Source organism: Camellia sinensis, chromosome 4, assembly GCF_055761805.1.
Source record: "Camellia sinensis isolate YWXY chromosome 4, ASM5576180v1, whole genome shotgun sequence".
Classification (NCBI taxonomy): Eukaryota; Viridiplantae; Streptophyta; class Magnoliopsida; order Ericales; family Theaceae; genus Camellia; species Camellia sinensis.
Genome location: NC_138964.1, coordinates 165,682,651 through 165,691,520, shown reverse-complemented (window position 1 = coordinate 165,691,520; position 8,870 = coordinate 165,682,651).

Sequence of the window (8,870 nt, the reverse complement as noted above, 5' to 3'; positions counted from 1 at the left end):
TCTGAAGCTAGTATGAAGATAAACTGGCATCAAAACTAACCTGTAAATTATGGAAGTGAAGAAGGAGGACCTAATGAGATAGTGGATATGCTCAATTTCTCTAATTTTTGTTTTCTGATGTAATTGGAGAAGGTGTTCTGAGATGGTGAAGTTGGTGTGGTAAACGGATTGAGATTCAGATTTAATAGAAAGGGTGAGGTTCAAAAGGTTCATGTTGTATTTTTTTTTGTTTTACTTTTTATTTGTTAAATATTATTTGTTTTTAATATTATTACTTTTTTAATGATATCACATCCGTGTACTGAGTACACAGCTGCAGCCTCTTCTTTTTCTTTACCTCAGTGTTGAACACACAACTATGAAACAATAGGGGGTAGGTAGTTAGTAAGTGAAATTACTATCTTACCCTTTATATTTTGTTCTATGTAACCACTTTCCATTTAAGTCAAGAGGGGCATAGTAGTCATTTTGTATGTCAATCCCCACAATTATATGAGCTCAACGGGTACAATAATGCATTGCATTTCTGTTACCACATCTGGACGAAATTCATAACATGTAATAAATGGAAAAAAAATTGATAATGTTTTGTAAGATTTACGTTATGATTTGTATTTTAAAATATTAAATTTAGTGTATTTATTCCTTCTTTATTAATATGTATTTTCAAAAGTTGTTGACTTTAACAAAATGTTAGAAAAAAATTAAAAATGTATTTTACAAATGAATTGATAGAAAAATTAATTGGCAGAAAATAATTGACATAGGTTTATTTTAAAATGAAAAAATTATTTCGAAAAAACAATTATTCAAAAAAATTACAAAAAAAAAAATAATTGACAAAAAAAATCAATTTTTAATTTCAGTATTTTTAAAATAGTTTGGTTATTATTGTTGATAAAAAAAATATGGATATCGATATATGAGTTGTGTGTTTGATGATAAATTATTGGTTGAATTAAGTTTTGAAAATTATTTTCAAAACACATCACCAAACAAATTTTCACCTTTCACATGTCACATCAAACTTTCAAAACTTAATTCAAAATACATCTTCAAAACACAGTTCAACACTCTATTTAAAAACCATAACCAAACAAATTTTGTACACTCAAATCATAATTCTACAACCCACAAATTCAAAATACAACTCATACTCTCAAATCACATTTACAAAACACAACCAAACGCAGGCTAAAATTTGTTTGGTTGTAAGTTTTGAAAATAGTTTTGGGATGATTTGTAATTTTTTTTAATTAATTGATGTATAGAATGTGAGAGAATGTCATAGGAGATGGGAGATGAGAGAGAAAAGTGATTGATTGATTGAATAATAATAAAAAATAAATAAGAGAAGAAAGAAGTTTTGAAAGTAATTTTAAATTGTATTTTAAAAATATGTTTTGTTAACATGTTTCCTCCAAATCATGATTTTAAAATCAGAATTGAATTTTGAAAAGTAAACCAAAAGTTGCCTTAATTTTTTTTTATAGTACAATTATTACATTTTAAAAATATTTAATGTGTTTGGTTTCACTTTTTTAAAAATTGAGTTTTTTGTTTTTTGTGTTTTTAGTGAATATTTTTAAAATTTTAATCAATTTTTTTTTTTGGAAAATTTGGCTATAAACCCCTATTATCTTCCTTTTTATTGTTAAAAAGACCAAGAAAAAATTATACTTTTAAAACTCTCTCATAATTATAAAATCTTGTATAGAGGACAAAATTTATTATTTAAATATTTTATCAGACTATTATACCCCCAACTAAATCTTCCCTAATCACCATCTCAATCTCTCAAGTTTCGTTTGATACAACTATTGCTTATACATAGACGATGACACCATGGCTAGGGTTTCAAAGGAGATCTGGTCGGAGTGACCAGATCTGAAAGCAAAACCAACGCCGACGACCTCGCATGCCTCTCTGTCACCCCGCTGCCTCCGCCTTCCGCCTTCCACGGCATCTACTTCGTAGTCGACGAAAATCGCCGCCGCCACCGCCACAGATCCTAATCCATCACCAACTCCGATCGAAGCATGAAAATATCGATCTGAGTTTCCAGTGTTCGATTCGAATATTGATTTGTTACTTCACCATCGCGGTACTCCAAGAGGCGACGATAGAGTTTGAACGGCTTGAGATGTCGAAGAACTCGAGTTGCACGTCGTCGACGCCATTACAACGACTCAACCTGTCTTTGCTCTATCTCTTTCTCGTCTGATACTCTAAATCTAGGGTTTTGCCAAGCTGCCAGTCGACAATGAAGTTGGTGTGGTTTTTGGAGTCGGTGCAGAAAAGGAAATACCTTGCTTAGTCGTAAGTCTCTCTCTTGGTAGGTAGCATCTTCTTTTTCTTGATACAAACACATAACACACACACAGAGAAAGAAAGATGGTGTTGAGGTTGCAAACATGGATGATTTTGTAGAAGATTGAATTTTGGTATTCATCAATTTTTATTTTATTTTTTTAATTTGACTGGTTGTTAATCTAATTTTTTTTTATTTGTTGTTGTTGATTGGAATATATAAATGTTGTTGGAAAGAGAAACAGAGAGAGAAAACTCAGATTATGATCTATATAATTTCAATAGACAAATGTTGATGTAAAGAGAAGAGAAGGATGAGAGAGAGAGAGAGAGAGAGAGAGAGAGAGAGAGAGTGAAAAGAAAACTGGGATTGTTTCAATAGATAAAACAATGAGTGGAATTGTTTTCAATTGGGTTTTTTTTTTTTATATATATTTGTTAATAGATCTTAGAGTAAAATTTGATTATGGTTCATTCATTTAGTATGTATTTTATTTTTTGTAACAATAAAATTTTACTCTGGTTAAAAATATATTGATTTGCTTAACAATATAAAATTTTACTTTGAATTATAGTAAACTTTACTCTAATTCAGAATAAAATTGTACTTTTAGAGTAAAATTTTACTTTGAATCATTCAGAGTAAAATTTTGCTCTGGTTAAAAACATGTTGATTTGCTTAACGATATAAAATTTTACTTTGAATCATAGTAAACTTTACTCTGATTCAGTGTAAAATTTTACTCTAAATCAGAGTAAAATTTACTATGATTCAAAGTAAAATTTTACTCCAAAATTTTACTCTGGTTAAAAACATGTTGATTTGCTTAACTATATAAAATTTTAGAGTGTATTTTAGAGTAAAATTTTACTCTGAATCAGAGTAAAGTTTACTATGATTCAAATAAAATTTTACTTTGAAATTTTACTCTGGTTAAAACCATGTTGATTTACTTAACGATATAAAATTTTATTTTGAATCATAGTAAAGTTTACTATGATTTAAAGTAAAATTTTACTCTAAAATACACTGTGACGATGGCTTAATAGGAGAGTTGATAGATATGAGGGTAATATAATAAAAGAAACAAGTATTAAAATATTAGAGGGTTTTGAAAGTACCTATATAATTCTTATCATTTTGAAAGACAAATTAGACAGTGAGGGGTCTATCATCAAATCCCCCATTTTTTTAAAAACTTTTTTAGAAACACCTTACTTAGATGTATCTAAATAGTAAAATATTTGTAAAAAAAATATTTTAAAAAATTAATAAATACATAAAAATACAAAAAATATATTGAATTTTTGTGTTTTTGGTATTTAGTGAATTTTGTAAAGATTTTTTTTACAAATATTATATTTTTTTAAGTGCATTTATGTTAGGTGTGTTTAAAAATTTTAAAAAATTACTTAAAATATTTCAAAAATTCACTGAAAATAAAAAAATACGGAACACGAAAAAGTAAATTTTTTTGAAAAGTGTGGTAGTACGATCATTACACTTTAAAAGTAATTTTATTGAATTTTTAAAAAATGACAAAATAAAAAATTCATGTTATTTTAGTCTTTGATTTTTGAAAATAGATTAATATTTTGGGATAATGAAAAATGAAATAAGTGACTAATATTTCGGGATGGATGAAGTAAATTTTTAACTGCGAAATTTCTCAAGTACGGTAAATGTGAAATTTCTCAATTTTCTGCAACAAAAGTTATTATTTTTTCCTTCGAAACTTTATATTAAATATGAATCTTATTTAATAGATCTTCTTGAATAGGTTTTAAAAATATAAATTTTAAGTAAATCTATGAAATGAAAGAGATAAAATTTTAAAATTTTGAATAAAAATGTATAACTAACTATACAGGTATTTTGATCAAGCAGTAATGCGCACGATTTCATGAGTAAAAAAAAATCATCGGACTTAAGCATTACTAAATGAGTTAAAAAAATTCGTTGGACCAAATCTAGTAAAACTATAGATTACTAGTCCTATAAAAAACTTCCAAAAATATTTTACACTTCTTAATTGTCTAAATTATTTTTCCCCAGATCTCTACACCTACCTTTTTTCATCTCTTAAAAGGTGCAATTTTATCATTTACGTAATAAAGATAAAAATATAGAATATATTTGGTGAAAATGGGAGCTGGAATATGGCTACTAATTTTTGGATTATGAATTTTGTTAACATGTACCTTAAGAACATTTGTTAAGAAGCTTGAACATAGTTATGTATATATATAAAAGATTGTATCATAAAAAATGCGTAATTTTAACTTTTGTAAATCAATACATTTGGGATATTTGTTAACAATTATTTTGTAAAACGAAAATGATATTCATACACAGTTTTTGACAAAAATGACTTGACTGTAATATTTCTAAAAATAAAATCCATTTTGTTGAGTCTTTTAATTTTAAGGTTAGTTTCACCAATAATCTTCTTAGTCCCCCTAATTAATTGTTCTATTTTGGTCCCAAAAATATATGATCTATTACACTTTAAATCCCAAACGTCAGCACCATTCAAACTAGTAACAAAGAAGGGGTAATTTCAGATTTTTACCGAGAGAGACCAAAATTAGAAGATGGGAGACAAAAATGCAAACAAGAGCATATTTTCAAGACTAAAAATAAAACAAAACGTATACTTTAGGAACTAAAATGCTTTAAGACCGTGTGTATATTTAGTTGTTTTGGTTTTGTTAAGACTTCATGTAAAATTCTAAAAATACTCGTCATTCTATTATTGATTTTGAATGATTGCATAGCTGACTAATACCTAGTTTGGAAACAGGCTAATTTAGTAACTTTTTAGCTATTTGGCTAAATTATGAGTTAAAAAAAGGGCAAATTACATATACACCCCTCGAGGTTTGGCTAAATTACGGATGCCCCCTGAGGTTTGAGAAATTACGAATTCCCCCCTGAATGCTATATTTGCATAAGAAATTAGGGGGTAATTTGTTATGAAATATAAACCTCAGGGGGCAAATTGTTATGAAAATACAAAACTCAGGGGGCGGGATGTAATTTCCGAAACCTCAGGGGGGTATCTGTAATTTAGCCAAACCTCGAGGGGTGTATATGTAATTTGCCCTTAAAAAAAATAGTATGTTTGGGATGATTTTTTGACTTTTTACAAAAAGATGTGCAAAAAGTAGAGACAAGAGAGAATTTTTGACTTTTTAGTATAGGCTATTGACTTTTTGATTTTTTTAGTGACTTTTTGACTAAAAAAATTACTTGTCAAACGAGTGTAAGAAATTAAAATATTTGGGAATTCAAATTTAACAAAATGTATATTTTAAATATTATTAGTGTAATTAATTCTCTATTTTAAAGTAATAAAAGATTTTATGTTAAAACCTATCACCTACTTCACCCACTAAACCTAACCCACTATACCACTACCACCTCACCTACTCCACTAAACCTAACCCACTACACCACTACCACCTCACCTACTCCACTAAACCCACTACACCACTACCACCTCCACTTCACCTACTCCACCTACCACCTCCACTTTACCTACTCCATCTACCACCTACTACCACCTACTCTTCTATATATAGGAATCATTGTAGCATTCAATAATTCAACAATTACAAATATCAATCAATAATACAATTCTCTTTTTCTCTTTATACATTAAATTTCTACATGGTATCAGAGCAAGGTTAAGCACTTAGTATTTTTCGCTTCACCGGCGGGCGGCAACCTCGCCTTGGCCGTCCGCCGGACCTCAACCTAATCTGCTAAAATTTTTCTACACATACCTTGAAATTTCCTTTCTGAGTGCACTACTGTTCAGTCGCCGGAGACCACCACCGCTTGCACGTCGATGTCCCTTTGCCAAAGCTCCGTCGCGACACCGGCCTTCCTTGCGTCTGGTTTCAATCCCCTTGTTATTCCAAGCCACAAAATAGGGCACGACTTTTGAGGGCTCGATATCTATATCCATGTATATCTTTTGGGCAGTCTATATACACACTCATACAGTGTCTTCTACACCGGTAACATGGTACAAGGGCCCAACCCTTCTTGATGCCCTCGACATGATTACAGAGCCCAAGAGGCCATCAGACAAGCCTCTTCGTCTCCCACTTCAGGATGTCTACAAGATTGGCGGTATTAGTAATTTGGCCCATTTTTTTGATCAACACCAGCATATAGTTTCAAAGAGATAACTATATTATATAATTTTTTCTATTTTGAAATATTTTTCCACCGTCCAAACCTTTTTTTTTTTTATCTTATATATATAAAAAATTGGATGGAACTCACGTGGGTGCTACTTTTTCTTTTTCTTCTTTCCACAGCCCAACTTTTCCTTGAACCTCAATTTTTTATTATTAAAAATAAAAAAAAATTAAAAAATTAAAAAAAAAAAAATTCATTCCATCTAATTTTTCTGCTCAGTCTTGTACCTTCAAGCCATTCGGATTTGCACAATACACTCATTTTATTTCTATCGGGATTTCGCCCTGATCACAATTTTACACAAAAAAAAAAAAACAACAAACCCAAACAACCACATCCACAGGCGGGATTTTTCTTCTCTACTCTGCCGCCGGTCTCTTCTTCTTGCCTCCGTCCTGGGCGGCCCTTGCCGGTGCTGCCTCCGTGTTTCCTACGCCGCCGAGCACGTTCACTCCCCCAAGCTCCTCCACTACAGCATATGGTGGACCTCCAAATCAGAACATCACGGTGGCCTTCCGCTTCAGCTCCTTGTTTTCTGTCTTTAGCACACTTATCTCTGCTCGCGCATCCTTATACATGCGTTGGAGCAGAGCCAGCTGGGAGTTTAACTGTTGCACCTCATTTGTCCTGCTCTGCAGCCGGTGCGACAAGTTTGTGACCGCAGTCATGGTTTCCACACATGACTTCAGAGTATACTGATTGGCCTCAATATCAGTTTGCACCGCCATTTTTTGCTCCACCGACCGCATCGGAAAGTTCAACGGAGCAAAACCAGAGGTGTTTGGTTGAGGTTCACGGGCCACCGCACCTGTTATCTCTCCTGTTGACTCGTTGAGGTCGGGAAAGAGAGTGAGCAGACCACGAGAAGATGAGGCCATGTTCTGGGTAGCTGAACGGGAAGAAGAGGCCATGTTTTTTGGGTTGCTGAGTGTTTCCGAGAAGGGTTGGATACAGAGTATTTACAGATTGTTTCAGAATGACAAGTTCAGAGGTTTCAGTCTGGTTTGGTTTCCTCCGCCTTCGCATTGGTTTATATTGACACTGACGACGCGGCCGACACGCCGCTCTGTCGCTCACGTGCCTCGCCGCGTCTCCGGCTCACCTTTTGATGGCTCGACGCTTTCTGTCGGGCACGACTTTTGATGAAGTGGGCGCGCCTTTTGAGGGCGCAACTTTTGATAGCACGCCTTTTTATGGATTGGGCACGCATTTTGATGGCACGTCTTTTTATGGATTGGGCACGCCTTTTGATGGCACGCCTTTTTTGAAAAATTGGGCACACCTTTTGAGGGTGCGACTTTTTAAGGGTCCGACAAGACTCTGTAAACTGTCCCGACATTGATTCCGGTTAGCTCCTTTATGGGTCCGACAAGACTCTGTAAACTGTCCCGACATTGATTCCGGTTAGTTTCTACAAGGGTCCAGCAAGACTCCGTAAACTGTTTTCTACAACGGTCCGACATGACCCCATAAACTGTCTTCTACATCGGTCCGACACGAGCCAGTGTCTTCTACATCGGTCTTCTACAACGGTCTGACACGACCATACAGTGTCTCCTATCCTCTTTTATTTTTTATGTATTTTCTTATTTTGTTACTCTCTCCAAACTCAAGTTGGTTAGTTCCTATCCCCCTTGAGTTTGCGGGGGGCTGTTAAAACCTATCACCTACTTCACCCACTAAACCTAACCCACTACACCACTACCACCTCACCTACTCCACTAAACCTAACCCACTACACCACTACCACCTCACCTACTCCACTAAACCCACTACACCACTACCACCTCCACTTCACCTACTCCACCTACCACCTCCACTTTACCTACTCCATCTACCACCTACTACCACCTACTCTTCTATATATAGGAATCATTGTAGCATTCAATAATTCAACAATTACAAATATCAATCAATGAAGTAATGTGGATTAAAAGAATTCTTGAAGAATTAAAGCTTTCTCACCCGACACCTATGAAGGTCTATTGTGACAACAAAGCAGCTATATCTATAGCTCATAATCCAGTTCTACATGATCGCACAAAACATATAGAAGTGGATAAACATTTCATCAAGGAGAAAATCAATGCTGGCATAATCTGTATGACCTACCTTCCAACAGGTGAACAATTAGCTGATGTGCTAACGAAGGGACTACACAAGAAGCAATTTGATAAGCTGACTAGCAAGCTGGCTATGGAAGATATCTTCAAACCAGCTTGAGGGGGAGTGCTGGAAATTGTGTTCATGCATGTAATATGATAGTAGGTGAGGCGGTAGTGGTGTAGTGGGTTAGGTTTAGTGGAGTAGGTGAGGTGGTAGTGGTGTAGTGGGTTAGGTTTAGTGG